This window comes from Lepidochelys olivacea, assembly GCF_965140295.1.
Source record: "Lepidochelys olivacea isolate rLepOli2 genome assembly, chromosome: 3".
Taxonomy (NCBI): domain Eukaryota; kingdom Metazoa; phylum Chordata; order Testudines; family Cheloniidae; genus Lepidochelys; species Lepidochelys olivacea.
In genome coordinates this window covers 11237387-11259417 of record NC_140413.1, presented here as the reverse complement: position 1 = coordinate 11259417, position 22031 = coordinate 11237387, and the positions used below count along the sequence as shown (strand labels likewise).

Genomic DNA, 22031 nt, shown 5'->3' with positions numbered 1-22031 from the left:
ACTTTCTTATATCTAAGTCACACAATGGGAGGGATCCGTGACGTATGTAGGGGAGGTCAGTTGCTTGCATTTGGACTGCACCAGTAAGAATTGTAACTTACTTTCCCCCCTGGCCCCGCCCCTTCCAGGGGAGGGCAGAGTGGGCCCCATACCGGTAAGAGCTGTATTTTACTTTCACCCCTGGGGTGCAGGCTCCGGAGTGGGGCCAGAAATGAGGAGCTCAGGGTGCAAGAGGCTAGGGCTACGGTGGGGGAGTGGGGTGCAGGGATGGGGAGTGAGGGCTCCAGCTGGGGTGTGGGCTCTGGGATGGGGCTGGAGATGAGGGTTTTGGGGTTCAGGAGGGTGCTCCGGGCTGGGACCAAGGGGTTCAGAGGGCGGGAGGGGGATCAGGGCTGGGGCAGGGGGTTGGGGCATTGTGGGGGGGAGGGTGGCTCAGGGGTGCAGGCTCCAGGAAGCGCTTACCTCAAGTGGCTCCCAGAAGCAGCAGCATGTCCTGCTCTGGCTCCTACGAGGAGGTGTGGCCAGGCGGTTCTGGTGCGCGCTGCCCCATCTGCAGGCACCGCCCCTGCAGCTTCCATTGGCCACGGTTGCCAGCCAATGACAACTGCAGGGGCAGCACTTGGGGTGGGGACAATGTGCGGAGTGGAGCCCCCTGGCTGCCGAAGGAGGGCCATACCGCTGCTTTCTGGAGCCTCGCGGAGCAGCCCCCGACCCTGAGCCCCAGTGGGAGCTCGAGGGCTAGATTAAAATGGCTGGCGGGCCGGATCTGGCCCACGGGCCATAGTTTGCACACCCCGACCTGGAGCAATGGGAGGTGTTCTCCCATCTGTGTGGGCACCCCATCATATTTAAAGCTGCTCCAATATTCAATATGCAGTGGTTCTTCTCACCCTTTGAATTCACTTATCTATGTTTGGTTGTTTCTTCTCTTTTTAGAAGGTTAATAGGAAGGATTTTATTTTTTAATAATCTGCCTTTTTGACTAGAGAGTAAGGCGTAAAGGGATGGGATATATATGTTCCAAAGTCAAATATATTTACCAGGTGGGCAGGTAGGCAGCTAGCTCACCTATTTCGCTATATCTGTCTCCATTAAATCTCTGTAGAAGAATGTTGCAGGAGAGAAATGAATCCCCTGCTCTTGAGATAACCAGGAATATCTGTACGCACCATTCAATGATGGGAAAATTCCTGCTCTGCTTCTGATTTGAAATGCAGTGCCATATTTTCCTTGTGTGACTGGATGTAAACATAGAATATGAGAGTTTCTTCCATTTTTGCAGTTCTGGGAGTGAGTGATGGTAGCAGATGTCAATGCAGGATCTCTGGGAATCTGGCAGAGGATGCCTTGCTTGTTAAATCCTTGGATCCTTTACATTTGGGCTCTAACGAATCTTGCGAGCTGGAAAAAATCCACAGAGGAGCCCTTGTATCACTCATAACAGCTTGTTCTTTTTTTAATAAAAGTAACTGATTGTGGAGATGTATTGCAAACCAGTGTGGGAGTAAAAAGAAAAGGAGTCCTTGTGGCACCTTAGAGACTAACCAATTTATTTGAGCATGAGCTTTCGTGAGCTACTCACGAAAGCTCATGCTCAAATAAATTGGTTAGTCTCTAAGGTGCCACAAGGACTCCTTTTCTTTTTGCGAATACAGACTAACACGGCTGTTACTCTGAAACCTGTCAGTGTGGGAGTGTTTTGATTTGCACGTGGGGGCTGTTTTTCAATTTCTTTTCCATCAAAATCCCTTTCTTCTTTTCTTTTACATTAAATATAAATAAAATAAAAGGTCCCTGTCATGTGTTAAGTGCACCCAAGGCTGTTCCTAGACAAGAGGACACACCCTTGTATGTCTCTGTGAGCTCACTGGGGTAAATCTTTTACCGATTCCTACCACCTTGAACATATCTGTGTGGCTGGTGGTGTTGTCAGAGGAGCTGGTTTCAGTCACAGTTTGGCTGCATGATGTGTAAGACCCACTTCAGTGCTCCATGGCATGTCAACCGTCTCTCGGCTTCACTCACTTCCAAAACCTGCCCCACGAGGTCCCTTTCTCTTGTGCCTGAGCTTCCAGACACGGCCATGTGCAGGAGGTTCCTGTGCAGGAATCAGAGAAGCAGCAAAAGTCCCAAAGACCCAGCCTCATAGAAATGGGAATACATTTGCAAGTCTGGGTGTAACAGAGGCCACCACATGGGGTCCTCCCATGGAGAGGGAGAAACAATGGAGCTACACAGTTCCTGTGCCATCCCTGTGCAGCAGCAAATGATTGTTACCTCCAGCTTGTCTCCACAAACCAGCTCCTTTCTTCAGTGCCCTATCTCCCTCCCCTGTGCCCAGCTCTCTCTCACAGCCCTTATAATCACCTCTGCAGGGACCAGTCCTTGAGCGACTTGTCTTTACTGGGAAAAGGCATTGTGTTAGGGGCTGTTAATGTATGAACAGTGAAGGCAATATATTCTCATGGCAAGAGCACTGACCTGGGACATAGAAGACCTGGATTCTTTGCCTGTCTCTGGCCTGTTTGATGGTCCATAGGCCTGCCCCATGAGGGTGTTTGACGAAGTTCCGAGGCAGAGACTGATATGTAACCAGAAGCACAAGGTGGCATGGGGCCACCACTAAGAACTCCTCCTATCTCACTTTGCCAGTCAGAGTGGGATTCAGGTGCATAGCACCACCCCAAGAGTGGGATTGACCAATCCGTTCTGGGATGGTTTGACCCATATAGAAGAGGGTTATGTGACCCCTCTAAGATCTCCTCCTGCTGCCCTCTAGCAATCGGAGTGGGATCCCAACCAGAATTATAGAATGTACACTATGTCGGTGTCCCTTTTTATGAAACAGGTCATAGTTACACTGGGGGTCCCTTTGGGCCACAGAGGCTTGAGTGACTGACAAAGCTTAGTACCCTGTAAAGAGAGTGGGTATGAAAGTGTTAGCTGACAGTCATGTCAGTAATCAGGAAAACCTCTTTTTGGGACAGTTACCCTAACAGCTCCTTACTGGTGTTATAGATAATGACGCCTTCAATGGCAATTATACAAAAATTCCTTTCAGATTTAAATACTGTTCCCTTTTACTGTTTAAATATTTGACCCCTCCCATTAGGGTGAACCTAGGTGAATGCACCCCTGAATTCTGGGACTTGTAGTCCAGCAATCATGGGAGGTGTAGGCTGCTAAGAAAGCCTGCTGGGTATGAAGGGCCTGCCCTCTTCAGTCTGAACAGAGTTGGTAGGACCTGCTGGGAATCTCCCTGGAAAGGAGAGCAGGGAAAGGCAGGAGGGATGTGATAATCTTAAGAACTAAGATGAAGAATGAACCCTGAGTGATCTACTGAAAGCCTTATCCAACGCCACCTTAAAGGCTCCCTGAAACTAACCTCTGTCATTGGACCATGACTCAGAAATGTCACACAGATTGGGGAGTTATTATTTAAATCTACCCTTTAGATGTGGAGGATTGTGAAGGGGAACACTCACCCTGGCACCACCTCAAGGTCAGGAGGCACAGTAGGCTGTTTTCTTTCTAGGTGCTCCCCTTTCCCTGCAACAATCTGTCCCTTCAGTGACTCAGCCCTCCAGCCAGGTCTCACATTCAATTCCACCCTTTCAGGGTATAGACGAAGAGTTCAACAACGGGGAAGTCTTCTGGCTTAGGCATGGGACCCCAGGCTTCCCTCTTTGGGTTGCTGTTGTCTCGTGCCTGGACCCTACAATCTTTTATCTTCTAACTTATCACAGCCTTAACTAGGCAGAGGCTGTAGTCTTACTGTCATAAATATAAAGGGAAGGGTAAACCCTTTTAAAATCCCTCCTGGCCAGGGGAAAGCTCCTCTCACCTGTAAAGGGTTAAGAAGCTAAAGGTAACCTCGCTGGCACCTGACCAAAATGACCAATGAGGAGACAAGATACTTTCAAAAGCTGGGAGGAGGGGGAGAAACAAAGGGTCTGTGTCTGTCTGTATGCTGGTTTCTGCCAGGGATAGACCAGGAATGGAGTCTTAGAACTTTTAGTAAGTAATCTAGCTAGGTATGTGTTAGATTATGATTTCTTTAAATGGCTGAGAAAAGAATTGTGCTGAATAGAATAACTATTTCTGTCTGTGTATCTTTTTTGTAACTTAAGGTTTTGCCTAGAGGGGTTCTCTATGTTTTTTAATCTAATTACTCTGTAAGATATCTACCATCCTGATTTTACAGGGGGGATTTCTTTATTTCTATTTACTTCTATTTTTATTAAAAGTCTTCTTGTAAGAAAACTGAATGCTTTTTCATTGTTCTCAGATCCAAGGGTTTGGGTCTGTGGTCACCTATGCAAATTGGTGAGGCTTTTTATCCAACATTTCCCAGGAAAGGGGGGGCTGCAAGTGTTGGGAGGATTGTTCATTGTTCTTAAGATCCAAGGGTCTGGGTCTGTAGTCACCTAGGCAAATTGGTGAGGCTTTTTACCAAACCTTGTCCAGGAAGTGGGGTGCAAGGTTTTGGGAAGTATTTTGGGGGGAAAGACGCGTCCAAACAGCTCTTCTCCAGTAACCAGTATTAGTTTGGTGGTGGTAGCGGTCAGTCCAAGGACAACGGGTGGAATATTTTGTACCTTGGGGAAGTTTTGACCTAAGCTGGTAAAGATAAGCTTAGGAGGTTTTTCATGCAGGTCCCCACATCTGTACCCTAGAGTTCAGAGTGGGGGAGGAACCTTGACACTTACAATGATTCCCTTTCCATTATTGCCACTAAAGTGCAGCAAGCCGTGCTTGTCATGCAGCAGATCCTGCAGAAGAGAGTGCCGTGTGTTTGTCTCCCCGGGATCAGTCTGCACGGAAAGTGTAGGCAACAATTAGAAAAAATTTTAAAAAATTGGGGAACAGCGGAAGTAAATAGCAATGCCTAGAAATTAGAAGTAATGAAGTGCAGAAATATAAGCAAAACTAAAGAAATCAGAGAAGACTCCATAATGGCAGGGCCAAGGACAACGAAGAGGTTTTATACATATTATTAGAGATAAGCACATTTATCCCAATAAAACCGTAGCTCCGTTATGAGGTTACACTCCTTGACTAGACCAGCAATTAGAGTAGTATGAATTCCAACCTGCACAAACAAACAGAGTTTCCTGAATTTCTTTCTGAGATGTGGGGCCTCCTCCAAAGCCCATTGCAGCCAGTGAGTTTCTTTCCATTCACTTCAGTCACTTTTGTCCCAGGCTGAGGATGTTTAATCGATGTAGATGGTCAGGCTGTAAGCCTGGCCCCAGAAAGTCAATGACAAAATTCCCTTTGATTTCCAGGGAGCCAGTATTTCAACCAAGACTGTAATTTCCTCCAGCCAAGGCTTGTCAGCTGTAATGATGACACAGAAAATACGGAATTTATTTTTAATAGTGTCATATTTATCCAGGAATGACCAAGAATCCTTTGCAGAACTTAGGGCTAAGCCCTTAAAACACGTCTAATAGAAGATGCTGAGTCTGTGGCTCACAGAGGAGTCAGATTGAGTAACAGCAACAGTCGCTAGCAGAGCTAACCTCAAACTCTCACTCACTTGTGAAGTAACTTCATCTTTTATCAGTTTCTTCTATATTATTTGCTTTATACTTGGAACTTCATGACAGAGATACAGGATCAAGCTGGGACTTGATGGGGAAGCATAATGTACATTTTAGAAAATATGTAGAAAATTAAAATCTATCTGGAGGTTTCTACAACAGAGCCCTGCAGTTTGAGGAAGTTTCACTCTCCAGGTGATCTCTCTAGAAAGAGTACTAAGAGCATTTTGGAGAAAGTTGTGTATTTTAAAAGACCTGGCTGAGAAACTGGCTGGCCCATTAATGTTGGTTTCAAATAAGTCTTGAACACTGGGGAAGCTCCAGAAGGCTGGTAGAAAGCTATTGTTGTGCCAGTATTTAAAATGGGTGAACAGGAGGCCCTGGGTTATTATAGGCTTGTCAGTCTGACATCAATCCCAGCTAAGATAATGGAGCAGTTGATACAGACACGATTAATACAGAATTAAAGGCGGGTAATAGAATTCATGCCAATCAACATGGATTTATGGAAAAGAGATCCTGTCAAACTAATTTTAGATAGATAGATAGATAGATGAGAATACCAGTATGGTTCATGAAGATAATTTTGTTGATATAATATAGTTAGTCTTCTGTAAGGCATTTAACTTGGTACCTCATGATGTTTTGATTTAAAAAACTGAATTATATAAACATTACATTGTTTAAAAGCTGGCTAACTGATTGGTCTCAAAATGTAATTGTAAACAAGGCATCATCATTGATGGGGTATATTTCTAGTGGGCGCTGGGAGGGATTGGTGAATTTTATAGAGAAAACATATAGGGGACAGTGTTTATTATTGGATACAAAAATACTAGGTCTGATTTCCCATGGAGACTTCTGCTCCAAAAATATAGTCTGGGGACTATAATATACTGAATTCTAGAATTTTTGTTTGGTGTAAGTGATATTTATAACACGTGTGCTGCAATCTGTTAATTATAAGTATTATTTGTACAGCTCCATCAAAATTCTGGGCACGTCTCAGTAATACAATTGTCAAGTCCCAGCCTTGAGTAAGTTGAACCTGATAAAATCTATTGTATGGTCCATTGCCCATGAAATAAGTGGTAAGACTGCCTCTGACTTTATTAGGCTTTGGATGAGGGCCGTATTGCAGAAAGGAATTCCAGGAAACAGGTCAACCTGGGAGAGGCTTGGCAGCAAGGTGAGTGTTTGTTGTGAACAAATTGTATCAATAGCGTTCGTGAATTTAGGGCGTTTTCCTATTTTCATGCATCCAAACCCAGAGGGGGGAACCTCGCTGTGAATGTGGGAGTGGAGGGATGGGAGGGGAGCAAGGGGAGCTATTGAGACTCAGCGGGAAGTGGGGGGGAAAGCCAACCAGCTCCAGGGTGGGTATTGGACTCCCCGCAGTTCCAGCCTGATCCCCAGCTTCATCCCACTGCTGCACCCACCTCACCTCCTCCGGACTCCACTAGCACCTCTGTAACCCCCCCATATATGCGCATGTTTAAGCTCCCACTATATTTCTATTGCAGGGGGCGGTAGCCCCCCATCCTTCCCTCCTCAGTACTGCCACCCCCGTCTAAACCCATAACAGTGTGCTGTCACATCCTTAAACATGGAAACCAGTGACACTGAAAATCCTGTCATGAGTGTAGTTTGTTTTTTTCTATAACAATTAAATGAGGAATTAACATTCACAACATAATTTGCAGGAAGAAAGATATAAAATCTTCCTCTTGTGGTTTTGTTTTATCGCTGGAGCAAACAGCAGCCTTAACAATTGCAGTGAAAAGTGCACACACAAAACATTGATGCATTGAACATGGGAGAGTCAATGGCCCCTGCAGATACTAAGCACCTTTTCAGGATTTGTCCCATTCGCCCTATTTAGAGAGGAGAGAACGAGAAGTGACTGGGCTACAGTTGCAGCCAGGAAAAGTAAAGGAAATTCCCAAGGCTTCTGTAATGGAGTCAGGGCTCACTGGGGGCCCAAGTAGGATCAGTGAGGGAGAACAACTCTACTCCTGATAATAGTTAAGTTTTTTACCCAGTGAAGCAGATCTGTGAGTTTTTAAGGGCTAGATGCTGCCATACTTAGGGTATGTCTACACTACAAGAGCTACAGCAGCATAGTTGATCTCTAAGGCTGAAATTCGATGCCTAATCCAAATTTTACCTCATAGGATTTGTCTACACAGCAACTAGACACCTGCAACTGGCCTCTGCCAGCCAATACGGGCTTGTGGGGTGTAGGTGTCTGGGCTTGGGCTGAGTCGTGAGTCAAGGCTCTAGGACTCTGCAAGGTTGGAGGGTCCCAGAGCTTGGGCTGCAGCCCGAGCCTAGAAGTCTACACAACAATGAAATACCCCCACAGCCCAAGCCCCGCAAGCCTGAGCCAGCTGGAATGGACCAGCGTTTTTGTTTTTTTGTTTGTTTGCTGTGTAGTCATACCCAGAGAGCATCTTCAATATTATTTTAGTATTAAAAATTCTTAGCGCTGGGACAACTTTGCTCCCACCATATGAGTAGGTAAAACACAGCATCCGCTGAGCAGAGCTAAGGGCCTTTTGTTTTAAGGCTTTATGATAAGGGGACCAGCTGCCTGAATCATGAAACTTTATCCCACAGTAAGCCAAAGCAGAGTCTTGTTTTACAGGGAGCCTTCTATCTTCCACTCAGTTTGCAGAAGGTTCTTTCCCAAAATCATGACTTGGCCTTGTTATAAATGAGAACCGGGTCTGGAGAGTTAAAATAAGAGGAAAATTGAGATAAAAACCAGCAGAGGCTTCTTAGCGTTTGGGATAAAACAATCATATAATCAGCATATAATAATACTGGGATAGATCTACCCTTAACATGTGTTGGAGAAAACTTATCTTCCTTTAAAACATGCACCACATCATTAATATATAAATTAATAAGAGGAGGTGCTAGAAGGACTTATCCTCTACCACCTGGGAAAAATATTAGTACATTCTCCATTGACTTTGCCCTACCCATATTGCTGTGGTGGAGAGCCTCCAAAATGCTCACCACTTTTAGATCGATACCCATCCTTCTTAATTTTGCCCAAAGCTTGTCTAGATTAACAGAATCAAAAAACATCTCTCAGTCTATAAAAGTAGCATACAGTTTGTACCCTTAAAAGCAGTATATTTATAAATCATATAGGAGAAAATAAAGCCATCATCAATTGTGCCTCTAACAGTCACTGTCCTGCAAGAGCATAACTGTTTTTATCAAAGTAGAATTATAGAATCATAGAATATCAAGGTTGGAAGGGACCTCAGGAAGTCATCTAGTCCAAGCCCCTGATCAAAGTTGGACCAATCCCCGACTAAATCATCCCAGCCAGGGCTTTGTCAAGCCTGACCTTAAAAATATCTAAGGAAGGAGATTCCACCACCTCCCTAGGTAACGCATGCCAGTGTTTCAAGTAGTTGCCTGCTCCTTGTGTCCCTACTGGGCAGAGAAGCATCCAGAGCCCCTTGTTGTTTCGCTGTGGAGAAAGTTGCAGGCGAAGAGATCAGTTGAGATCGAGGGCACTGACTGGGGGATGAGAGGGGCAGCTCACTGTCCTGTCACAGCTCCTCATTGCCCAGTTGATGTTCCCCTCTGCATGGAACGTCATTTTTGGTCCGCTCCCCTCAACTCTTGGTGCCTCAAAATGGGGAAAATGGGAGAAAGGGGAAGAAGAAGATGATTGGAAGGGAGATTCTAAAGATTCTGAAGCTTTGTGGGGGGTTGTGTTTTGCATGTTCTGGGCACTGGTTAGAATGAATCTCCCAGGGAACACTGAGGTGTCAGATGTCTCTGTAGAACCCTTAGACTCTTTATTTTTCTAAGATTTCCTGGCTGCAGTTTAAGCCCAATCAGTTCTTGTTCTCTTCTTCCTGAGAGAATGAGAAAAATCCTGAGATGTGCTTACTACCTTCAAGTAACATCGGCTTCCACATGTTTGATGCATCTATATTTTATGTCTCTACTTTAGTCTATTATCTTTAAGGCTGTTGCTTGTTATAGAGGGGGAAGAAAGAAAAAAACTCATTGTTTTCTCCTAACACTACTGTAAAATTCCTCAGTTCAAATATACAGAAAAACAAAACAAAACAGACCCATACATTCCTGACACACACTACTGGAAATGTTATTCACTTTAGTTCTGATTTTTAAAAGAATTTTAACCTCTGTTTTATGGGTTTGGAAGCATGAACTTAGAAAACTTCCCTAAATACATGTAAAATATTGATAAATATTGTACAAAACAAATACACAAATGCACACACCCTACTGCCAATGCTTCCCAGGTACAGCTGTATTCTGAGATTACTCTCTGAATAGGGCCCTCATTTACATTTAATGGAAGGCTTTCCATTCTCTTCAAAGGGCTTTTGACCAGGCAGTTGGTGTTTGCTAATTGTAAATATTCATACTGTAACTTTCTAAAGGCAGGGACTTGTCAACTGTGTTTCCCGGAAATTCTCCAGGAATTTTTATGGTGCTGCACAAATAATAATCACTATCCTTTTAAGATTGCAGCACAAACTTAATAAATGCAACATGCTTCAAAACAAGATTTCAACAGATCCACATTTCACAATCCCCAGCAGCCCATAAATAGAGACTCTCCATCTCCTATCCATCTTGAAGTCTCTTCTCCCCAGTGACATTGAGTTCTCAGCCAAACTTCAGCCATGAAGATTCTCTATCTGTTCTTTGCTCTCTTCTTCCTGGTGCTGCAAAGCTCTCCAGGTAAGATCCTAATGCAATGAAGGGACAATATAGAGGGACGGTTGTGTAAGTCTCTACTAAGATTTCCTCTAACTTTGAATTATAATTTATTTTCCAACTTTTTTTTTCTAAGGAGTTGTAAGGTTTGCAGTAGACACTTGACATTTGGTTGGAGAATAGTTCTGGGGTCAGAAAAGTACCTTTAATGTGCCTATTAAGATCCATTCAGATTTGGCTAAACTCTGACCTGTAATATTATCCCTAATTTTGACCTAGTGGAGTCCCACAGGGATTAGTTCTCACTGTTACGCTAGTCAACATGTTTCTCAAGGGCCTGAAAGAAAACATAAAATCATCACCTATAAAGTTTGCAGGTGACAAAAATGAAGGGACAGGTCACTGATACAGAGCGATTTGGACCACTTGGTAAGTTGGGCACAAGCAAACAATCATACAGCTAAATATAAATATATGGATCTAGGAACAAAGGTCGGCCAAGCTTCCAGGATGAGGAACTCTATCCTGGGAAGCAGTGACTCTGAAAAAAGATTTTGGAGTTGTGGGTGGATAATCCGCTGAACATGAGTTTTGAGAGCAATCCTGTGGCTAAAAGGATGAATCAAATCCTTGGATGCATAAAGAAGGGAATCTCAAGTTGGAGTAGAGTGGTTATTTTCCCTCTATATTTGACACATCCAGTTGTGACCACTTCTAGTATACTGTGTCCAGTTTGGGTGTCCACAAGACAAGAAGGATGTTGATCAGTTGGAGAGGGTTCAGAGAACAGTCACAGGGATGATTAAAGGGTTAAAAAACATGCCTTATAGTAATAGACTCAAAAAGTTCAATCTCTTTAGGTTAAAAAGAGACTGTTAAGGGGTAACTTTATCACAATTTATATGTATGTGAGGAATGAATATGTAATAACGGGCTCTTCAATCTAGTAAATAAAGGTATTATGTGATCCAATAGCTGGAAGTTGAAGCTAGACAAATTCACACTGGATACATGGTGTAAATGTTTAACATTGTTTGGTGTGCTTCAGCATGCAAAACAGAATTGAACGTATGTATGGTTCACATACAAGATGTGTCCTCTTCCTCTGGCCTAACCCAATGAAAATACCCTTTGGGCTAGGGCATTGTGAACTGGGATGGGAAGCAGGAGACCATGAATTGGAATGTAACATCTTCAGCCAATTAGGGTGAACTATTTAGGGCTCTTTAAGTGCTTTATTGTTAAGTGTTGTCTCACACCCCAGTGAGGGAATACACAATCTGGGAATAGAAACCAGATCTATGATGTGGCAGACCATTTTCCCAATGTCTTACCCATATTGTCCCCTGGAAATAATCTGCCATATTTTTGTGTTTCGTTTCATTACTGGAAATGTCATTGTGTGGAGTTGGAAAAGTTTCTGCAGAAATGACAATGTGCCTGGGTTATTGTTGTTTAACACTATTATTATTTATAATAATAACAATTTATTATAATACAGTTAGCACCCGAGAACCCCAGTAATGGACTGGGACCCCACTGTGTAAGGATCTCTTCTACTGTACAGCAAAGACATGCTCCCTGCTGCAAAGAATTTACAATCCAAATATAAGACAAGAGAGGAAACACAGACAGATAGGTGGAGCACAAGGAAGCAATGAGACAATACTGTTTAGGTCTTGAGCTGATATCTATGAACAGTGGCTGCTTTAAGGAAAGCACAGCTAAAATCTCATTTTAAATTATCCAATTGAAATATCCCAGTGGACATTTGGACTGTTTTCAAAAGGACCAGCCTGTGTGGCATGTCTAAACCTGGCAGCTGGTTTTTGAGAAAGTATTCCCAAGTGCTGAGTCTTCACAGGAATCTTTATGCAGAGTCTCACAGACAATCAGGCATTCGGACTGGAAGGGACTTGCTCAAACCTTTCTGTTTCTAAAAGTACCAGCCATCCAAACCTGCGCGGAGCCAGTTCAGTCCTGCACAGCAAATCAGCATTTATGATATTGCCTTGTACCTCACTGTTAGGAATCAGGAAGAGTCAAAACCACGTCAGAGGCCACCATGAGTAGTTTGTGATTCAGGCAACTCCCTGCTTTCCATCCTGTACAGGTGCGGGGCTATGAAGGATCCCCATGTTCATTGATATGCTTTGGAAGCATGTGGAAGGGGTAGGGTGACCATACGTCCCGTTTTGGCCCGGGCAGTTCCTTTTTTAAGCCCTGTCCCTACTTCTTGGCAAAAGTGGGCATTTGTTCCATTTCCTCTTGCCAGCTGCCCACTTCTGTCAAAAAAGTGGGTGCGGGGGAACATGTTGGGGTGAGCGGCGATGCCACTCCGCATAGGGGTGGTGGTTGGCAGGGCTCCGGCAGGGGGAAGGCAGGGTTCAGGTGAGCAGCGACTCCAGCCCCAGCCTTTGGATGTGTGTCCATGCTTACCCAAGCCCTGCCTGCCCCCTGTGCTGGGAGGGGGGCTCGGGCGAGCCCTAGGGTGGGGGGCCTCAGGCCAGCCCCCCACGGAGTCCTATTTTCCCTTTGGGAAATATGATCACCCTAAGCAGGGGAGCCAGCACATCTGGTTAATTAACTCTCTCTGTTTAATTATTAGGGACACCCATTGAACTATGGACATTTATGCATGATCAAAGATCTAGTGAAAGGGGGGACAGGAAGATAACTGGGGAGACTTGACCTGGTCTGAGTGAATGGGAATTTCAGTTAATGAGAAATGCCTGTCATGCTGTAGTCGCTGCTCTTGTTTACCCTGCTGTGTGAATGAAAATCAAGACTCTTTTTCTCTGTGCAGGATTCACTGACCCCGGACAATGTTTAGGTCATGGAGAATTCTGCAGCAGTAGATGTTGCTCACCTTCTAGACAGATTAGACTCTGTGCTATTGGGAGCCCTTGCTGTAAAGACAGGGTAAGTTCACGATGCCACAAGGCAGACATTACTGTGTAAACAGAATATTTGTCTCTCTATTTTCTACAGCTGCTGTTTAACGACCTTGCAGGCTCAAAGCACACGGCACAACCCTGGGACGTGGGACAAAGGAATCTTTTGTGCTGCCCTGATTGTGGACTATCTGGGGTTTACATGTTAGAGTAACCTTAGAGATGCTTTACCCAGGCTGCCACAGCCTGGAGGAGCCCAATATCTCCACGGTGCTCAGTGCTACAGAGCTTGCCCCTATGAGATCCAATAACACCCAGCACCACCCCAGGACAGTACTTGCAAGGAGGGCAGCATGGGGCAATTATGTGAACCATGTATTGCTCATGTATTGCAGTTACTCTCCCCAACTCCTTTTAAAGTCGCTCTGTGATGCCGACATGGCATCATACAAACAGGGTCTATGGCTAGACAGTGGCATACGTCCACATTGTTTCATTTTAGAATGTGGAAAACAAAAGGGAAGGACAAAAGTCAAGTCCCCAAGAGAGAGCATGGGGGATGTGTCTCCTTTGGATCATTGTGAAGCACCTATGAGATCAAAATGGCTACTCTTTACAACTTTAACGCTTAATTTACCAAAAAGAAAAGTGTACAAGTATTGAGTGATGTTTTGGGGTGTGTGGGGGGAGTGTGTGTTATATCATAGTACAAAATGATTTAATCTATCACAGAAAAACTAGAATAAGAAGTGTCAGCTTCTGATTGAGGCTGATACTTTTAAACCTTTCAAGATTTTGATATGTCACTCTCCCAGTCAGGATCCTATTTTCAATAACTAGCTATGTTTCGGGGTGTGTGTGCGTATACATGTGTGTGTAGGCTCTGACATATCCCCGTATAAAATGATCAAATCTGTCACAGAAAAAAACTAGAATAACTAGCAACACGGTCTCTGATTTGCACTTATATTTTTAAGCCTTTCAGAAATGTTATATGTCACTCTTTCAGTCACTGACAGAAGGATGCTATTTTCAATAAATAGCTGCGGACACATTCAACAATGGAATTTCCTTGGTAGCACTCACCATAATGACAGCTGCCAGTCTGATCCCATTATAACCCCTTCTTCTCAAATGCTTCCCCGTTTCTGGAAAGGATTCCTATCTGGATAGCATTTCGGGATTTGAAAGGCCTGCTGTCCTCGGACTGAGGGAAATTGGTAGGACCTGTTGTGAGTCTCTCGGGCAAGGAAGAGAGCAGGGAAGAGCCAGAGGGCTGATCTTAACCTCGCCCCCCCCCTCCCAAAAAGCTAAAAAATGAAACCTGCAAGAGCAAACTGGGAGGAGCTCAGAGAAGAGTTGAGTAGAGGAGAATGTGGGAGCCATACATGAAAACAGCTGAGAGGGAGAAATTTTCACTCGGCCCTGGCAGAAGCACCTGTAGCCCAGAGAGTTTTTGTTTTGTTATTCTTTTTTACATTGTTTTGCCCCAGGTGGGGGAGGTTTTGGTTCATCTGGGGGCTAAGCCACAAACCCAACAGGGGACACTGAGGTACAGATGAAGTCTGATGATGAGAAGGTAAGCTGGACCCTCACAGCATGGATATAACCATGCTTTTCCATAGTAAAATTGTAATTTCAAATCACTCCAATCAAAAATGGATGAACAATGGAACTCAGTTTGTGGCCTGGTCCTCTGTACAGTCTCCATCCGGAAGGATCCAGTGTGAAAAATTGGAAATGATGAACATGTGAGAGCTACAGATCCAGCAGGTGCAAGGCAGCATTATTGGAGCTGTGTATCAGAATTTCTGGGTAAAGAACCTTCAAATACGAGGAGTTGCGTTGAGCATAAAGTTGCTCAAGTGTGTGTTTGTGGTATGGAGGTGCATTTGAGCACACGTGTGATGGCTGCCATACCTTCTTGGCCAGCTGTCTGTGGTTTGAACCAGAGCTTTATTCTACTTTCAGTCCTTAATGTAGCTCAGTACATACTCAGAACCTTCACATTTCTCTTTTTAGAACGCCAGATCAATTACAAACCTTGGTGACTTCAATGCTAACATTGCCCAGAATTTATTTTTACTGGTTTAAAAATGAGGGTTCCTGGAGTAAAGTTAACATGGTCTCATTGCTTATCTGTAGCCAATTCTGTCCGCGTTCTTCTTGTCACCTGCTGAATCTCCCCTTAACCTGTACAAGGTGCCCCCAAATGCTCCAATTAATGTTGCACCAGGAACAGGACTCAGAGAGAAGATGGGAGGGCTGAAACACTTTCCCAAACAGTGTGGGCTTGTCTACACGTAAACCCCTGCAGTGACACCACTGCATCGGCCCTGAAGTGCTGCAGTGAAGATGCTGCTTGCACCGATGAGAGGGGTTCTTCCATCAGCGTAGGTACTCCACCTCCCTGAGAGGTGGCAGGTACAGCAAAGGAGATGTAGGTACACCGTCCCAATTTCCTAGTATAGACCAGGACTAAAGCACCAGAGAGGCAGCTTCAGGGCAGGGGATGTGAAGCTAGGAGCTCCGTGGGAGCAATGTCAGCGTTGCTCTCCTGGCTGGTTCACCGAGCACGTACCAAGATTATTACGAGGCAGAGCTGCTAGCAGGAAACTGCCATGTGAATCGGGTCAGCTTTAGTCTTACATGAGCTGGAAGACAGAATAGTTCATGCATTCTTTAAGAATCACTTATTTATCACATAATTGACTGAGGAACTCCTCACTTAAAGTCATCCCGGTTAATGTTGTTTCAATGTTAAGTTGCTGATCAATTTGGGAACATGCTCGTTTAAAGTTGTACAACGCTCCCTTCTAACCTAATTTGTCAGCCACCTGCTTTGTTCATTGCTTGCAGGAAGAGCAGCCCCTTGCAGCTAGCTGATGGGTGGTTGGACCCCGGGTGGACCGGCAGCCCCCCAGCAGCTCCCGGCTCCCCTAAATTCCTGTACAGCACCTGCCCCAGCAGTCTATCAACTGCAGGAAGTTCAGCTGTCCCCCCCCCCCCCACACTGCCATGTGCTGCTGCTGCCCTCTGCCTTGGAGCTGCTCCCCGAGACTCCTGCTTGCTGTGGAGGGGAGGAAAAGGGGGGCTGTCAGGATGTCCCCCTCCCTCTGCACCCCACTTTCCCCATCTTCCATAGAGCAGGGGGGACAGAGGACAGGGCTCTCAGGAGGGAGGCAGCAGCAACTGCGGGCTCAGCTTGCAGATCTAATTAACAAGGCAGTGTGTGTCTCTGTCTCTGTCTGCCCTCCCTCCTTTCCTGCTGTCTTGTAGCATGTGAGAGTTAACCCTTGAGGGCTCAGTCAATTGCTAGTTCATTTAGCAGTAAGGCATTCCCTGGGAAATATCTCTGACTCCTCCACCTCAACAAGCTTCACAATCATCATCACTATGAACAAGTATTAAATTGTTTGTTTAAAATTTATACTGTGCATGTGTGTGTATGTATATATATAATATAGTCTTTTGTCTGGTGAAAAAAATTTCCCTAGAACCTAAGCCCCCCTCCATTTACATTAATTCTTATGGGGAAATTGGATTCGCTTCACATTGTTTCGCTTAAAGTTGCATTTTTTCAGGAACATACCTACAACATTAAGTGAGGAGTTCCTGTATTTATTCTTTTAGTTTTAGCTATGGACAAAAATGTGTTTGAAAGAAAAGCTGCACATGGACGTGAGTCACATCCTTCTAGATCCTATACATTTTTGGTTTTATTTCTCTATATATCACAGAGATAATCAACATTTTTAAAGGTCACAATTTTGATTAAGTCCCTCAATGGAATTTCAAATTTAGACTTTTTTTTACAGTTTTGATGAACATTCAGTGACAGTTATGTATCATATTTTAATATTTGCCAGGGTTCTTTTTTTAATCACCCAGCTACTTTATTGTTTGTGGTTGTCACTTTAACTGTGTAAAATGATAATAGGAAGGACTTTTGTAAGAAAATGAGAATCTGCTTCCTTTACTACAGAGTTAAGGGTAAAGGGAGGGGAGATCCAAGTTCAGAAGCCAGGTCATATTTACCTGGTAAGCCAGGTGGGCAGCCAGTACACATGTTTAGCTATATCTGACTATCTTCATTAAAAGTCTGTAGAAGAATGTTGCAGGAGAGAAAAGAATCCCCTGCTCTGGAGTTTACCAGGAATATCTGAACTCACCGTTCAGTGATGGGGAAATTCCTGCTCTGCTTTTGATTTGAAATGCAATGCCGCATTTTTCTTATGTTAATGGCTATAAACATAGAGTGTGAGAGTTTCTTCTCTTTTCTAGTTCTGGGAGTGAGGGATGGCAGCAGAGATTGTCAATGCAGTATCTCTGGGAACCTGGCAGATGAGGCCTTGCTTCTAAAATCCTTGGATCCTTTTCATCTGGACTGTCAAGAATCCCCTGAGCTGGAAGAAAACTATAAGGGAGCCCTTGTGTCACCAATAATAGCTTGTTATTCTCTTTTTAATAAAAGTAACTGGCTGTGGTGGTGTATTGCAAACATGCGTGGGAGTGATTTGATTGGCACGTGGGGCTGTTTTGCTATTTCTTTTCCATAAAAATCCCTTTCTTCTTTTCTTTTAAATTAAATATAAATGAAATAAAAGGTCATTGTCACATGTTAAATCTGCGCTGGCATGTTCAGGACCAGGGGACTTACATATTTGTATGTTTCAGTGAGCACAGTGGTATAAATCTTTAAAGGTTCCTTACATCTTTAACAAAGCCGTTTGGCTGGTGGTATTACCAGAGGAGTTGGGTTCAGTCACAGCTTTGCTACATGGTGTGTAACGCCCACACCAGTGCTCCACGGCATGTCGGCCCTTTCTGTGCTTCTCTCACCTCCCAAACCTCCTCACCACGAGGTCCCCTTCTCTTGTACCTGAGCTTCCAGACATGGCAGTGTGCAGCAGGCTCCCTTCCAGGAATCAGGATGGGAGCTCAAATCCCAAATACCCATGATTATAGAAGCCTGATTAAATTTGCAAGTGTGGGTTTAACTGAGGCAGCCACAAGGGGTCCTCCCATGGAGAGGGAGAAACAATGGAACTCCCAGTCCCTTTGTCATTTCTGTGCCTCAGCAAAATATTGTTACCTCCACCCTTTGTCCACAAACCAGCTCCTTTTCTCAGTGCTGTATGCCCCGGCCCTGCTCCCAGCTCTCCCTCACAGCCCTTACTGTGACATCTGCAGGGACCAGTCCTGGGGGGACTTTTCTTTACTGGGAAAAGGCATTGTGTTATAAAAGCTGTTAATACATGAACAGGGAAGGCAGTACAGCCTAGTGACTAGACCACTGGACTAGGATATAGGAGACCAGTCTCTGCCTGTCTCTAACCTGGTGGATGATCCATAAGCCTGCCCCAAAAACTAGTTTGACCAATTAGGGTAAATTCTGGGGTAGAGATTGACATGTAACCCGAAGCAGGAGGTGTCATTAGACTCCCTCTAAGAACTCCTCCCACTACTCTTTGCCAATCAGAGGGACCTAGACAAATTGGAGGATTGGGCCAAAAGAAATCTGATGAGGTTCAATAAAGATAAGTGCAGGGTCCTGCACTTAGGACGGAAGGACCCAATGCACAGCTACAGACTAGGGACCGAATGGTTAGGTAGCAGTTCTGAGGAAAAGGACCTAGGGGTGACAGTGGACGAGAAGCTGGATATGAGTCAGCAGTGTGCCCTTGTTGCCAAGAAGGCCAATGGCATTTTGGGATGTATAAGTAGGGGCATAGAGAGCAGATCGAGGGACGTGATCGTCCCCCTCTATTCGACATTGGTGAGGCCTCATCTGGAGTACTGTGTCCAGTTTTGGGCCCCATACTACAAGAAGGATGTGGATAAATTGGAGAGAGTCCAGCGAAGGGCAACAAAAATTATTAGGGGTCTGGAACACATGACTTATGAGAAAAGGCTGAGGGAACTGGGATTGTTTAGTCTGCAGAAGAGAAGAATGAGGGGGGATTTGATAGCTGCTTTCAACTACCTGAGAGGTGGTTCCAGAGAGGATGGTTCTAGACTATTCTCAGTGGTGGAAGAGGACAGGACAAGGAGTAATGGTCTCAAGTTGCAGTGGGGGAGGTTTAGGTTGGATATTAGGAAAATCTTTTTCACTAGGAGGGTGGTGAAACACTGGAATGTGTTACCTAGGGAGGTGGTAGAATCTCCTTCCTTAGAAGTTTTTAAGGTCAGGCTTGACAAAGCCCTGCCTGGGATGATTTAATTGGGGATTGGTCCTGCTTTGAGCAGGGGGTTGGACTAGATGACCTCCTGAGGTCCCTTCCAACCCTGATATTCTATGATTCTATGAGTAGGGTTCAGGTGTATAACACTACCCCAAGAGTGGGTTTGACCAATCAGTTCTGGGATGGGTTGACCCATATGGAAGAGGGTCATGTGATGCCTCTAATAACTCCTCCTGCCACCCTCTACCAATTGGAGTGGGTTTTGAACCTGTAGGCCCTTGAGGAAGGGGAATACGCACCAATCAGAATAGTTATAGTGCAAAATGAAATTCAAGAAAGACAAATGTAATGTGCTACACTTAGGGACAAAAAAACAAATGCACAAATGCAGAATGGGGGATAACTGGCTTGGCATCAGCATGGCAGAGAAGGATCTGGGAGAAGTTGTGGAGCACAACTTCCTCCTGAGTTGGCAATATCATGCTGTTGCAAAAAAAGCAAATGCAGTTTTCAGTTGCATGAACAGAGGCATAGCATGCAAGTCAGGGGAAGGGATAGCACTGCTCAGCACTGGTTAGGCCTCAGCTGGAGAACTGTGACCAATTTTGTCACCGCTGTATAGAAAGAATATAGAAAAACTGGAAAGGATCCAGAGGCGACTAACACTGAGTAATGAGCAAGCTATGTGAGCTAAGGCTGGAGAATTGGGTAGCTTAGTTTGGAAAAGAGGCGATTAAGAGGGGGGACATGACAGCTGTCTTCAAATACTTGTAAGGCTGCCATGAAAAACACAGAGAAAAATACAGTCCCTTCTAATCGTTTGGAAGGATCTAATCGGGCAGGACAAGAGTCAATGGGTTCAAACTCCAGCACAGCAGATTTAGATTAAATCTCAGGGAAAACTTCCTACCTGTAAGAACAGTAGGACAATGGAACAAACAACCTTAAGAAGTCATGGAATCTCCTTCACTGGAGGTTTTCAAAAGGAAGCTGGATAGCCATCTGTCTTGGATGGTTTAGATACAACAAATCCTGCATCTTGGCTGGGGTATAGACTAGATGACCGTTACAGTCCCTTCTAATCCTTTGATTCTATGGGTCTAGGCTGGTCCACAGCATCATCCCCCATCATTTCATGGAAGAGGCTGTCTTGTTTCAAGAGCCTGATTTTAAGAAGTCATTGAAACACCGAGAGAAACTATGGCCGCCTTTACTACCCATGGAAGAACTAAGGGATTTGTTGTAGCTTTCATGCGTTCCTATAATAATGTCCCCTCCACAATACAGTCAAAACAAGAGAGACCCTTAAACCAGAGTGTAAACAAGCTCAAAATCAAAGAGAAAGAGACCACTGAAATGGAAAATTCTCCAGCATCAACAGCTGGCAGATGATGGAACCCCAGTAAATATATTTTGATTTTGTTGTTGTTTAAACATAGGTGTGGGTGGGTTTTGTGAGAAAGAGAGATTGTAGTGGATTTTTTGTGAATTTTGTAAAATGTTTATTTGATGCTAAATTGGAACATCTTTGTTTTCCTAATCAGGCCAGTGCAACTCTCCTGTTATGAGAAAACTGGCCTGGACATCACTGAAGCCATGGTTTTTGGGCTGGTTAGCCACTATTCCCTGGAAGCGAAAACACCACATCATCGGAAATAATTTGGCCTTTGTGTAAGCCGAGCAAGGAAACCAGCTGCACAGCTGCGGTTTTGCTAAGAATAAAGAAAGTGACAGATTCATAAGAAAGGGAGGGAGTGTGGATAACTCACCTTGGATCTGGGTGCCTCTGGTTATGAGTTTCTTGCTGTTGCTGTGACTAGAAGTTGCTTTGCTGACAAATAAAATAAAAGTTATTTGCTGAAGTTAGCAACATTGGTTATGTGCTGTGTGTTTTCTTTGTTTGAATAACCTATACAAAAGATCAGTAAGAACATGCAATGTGGAGCAGTTCGGAGAGGATCTCTAAGAGCCAAGAGACTGACATCTTAATCCCCAGCACCTGGAAGGATGGTTGATCACCAGAAACCTGCTGTTGAACACTTGAAACCATCTCAGATTTTCCGTAACTGTATCTGGGGTGCTGTAGATTGGGATTCTCAAACTTTATTGCACTGCGACCCCCTTCTGACAACAAAAAATGACTACATGACCTTATCAGATGCATTCAGTGGAAAATACAGTGAGGAAATCTCCTCACTGTATTTTCCACTGCATGCATCCGATGAAGTGAGCTGTAGCTCACGAAAGCTTATGCTCAAATAAATGTGTTAGTCTCTAAGGTGCCACAAGGCCTCCTTTTCTTTTTGCAGATACAGACTAACACAGCTGCTACTCTAATACATGACCTTAGCCACACTCAGCTTCGGTAATTATTGAGGGTTGAGGGTGTTTTACTAACCTGTTGCAGATGTGTGTAAGTGCTTGAGACTAAGTAAAATGTAGCTTTAAGTGAAAGCACTCTTGTGTTGTCCTGTTTGTGCCAGCCATCAATCGGTCGGACGGCCGAGTCTCCCCGGATTTATTTCCTGACACCATCCGGCACAGAGTAAAAGTTACCAAGATCTTTGGGTTGAAAGAACCCTGGGTAACACCACCTCCTTTTTTGCCTCCTAGAAAGTGAAAATTTGGTTAAACACCCAAATGGCTCAGGGTGTAACTTTTGCTTTAAATAAAACATTTCTATATTT

The 22031-nt window shown here is 44.4% G+C and overlaps 1 long non-coding RNA gene across 4 annotated transcripts; it reads left to right on the top strand.

Moving 5' to 3' along the window:
* The first annotated feature begins 113 nt into the window (after window positions 1–113).
* LOC311517808 lies at window positions 114–17660 on the top strand. 4 transcript variants are annotated; one of them, XR_014710799.1, is made up of 5 exons: window positions 114–154; window positions 6663–6735; window positions 10145–10289; window positions 13072–13187; window positions 17444–17660. It is a non-coding gene; the product is annotated as an uncharacterized lncRNA (long non-coding RNA). The 4 variants fall into 4 exon arrangements; XR_014710800.1 differs by having other exon boundaries at window positions 10070–10289; XR_014710801.1 differs by lacking the exon at window positions 114–154 and adding an exon at window positions 3966–4017 and having other exon boundaries at window positions 10070–10289.
* The last annotated feature ends 4371 nt before the right edge of the window (window positions 17661–22031 follow it).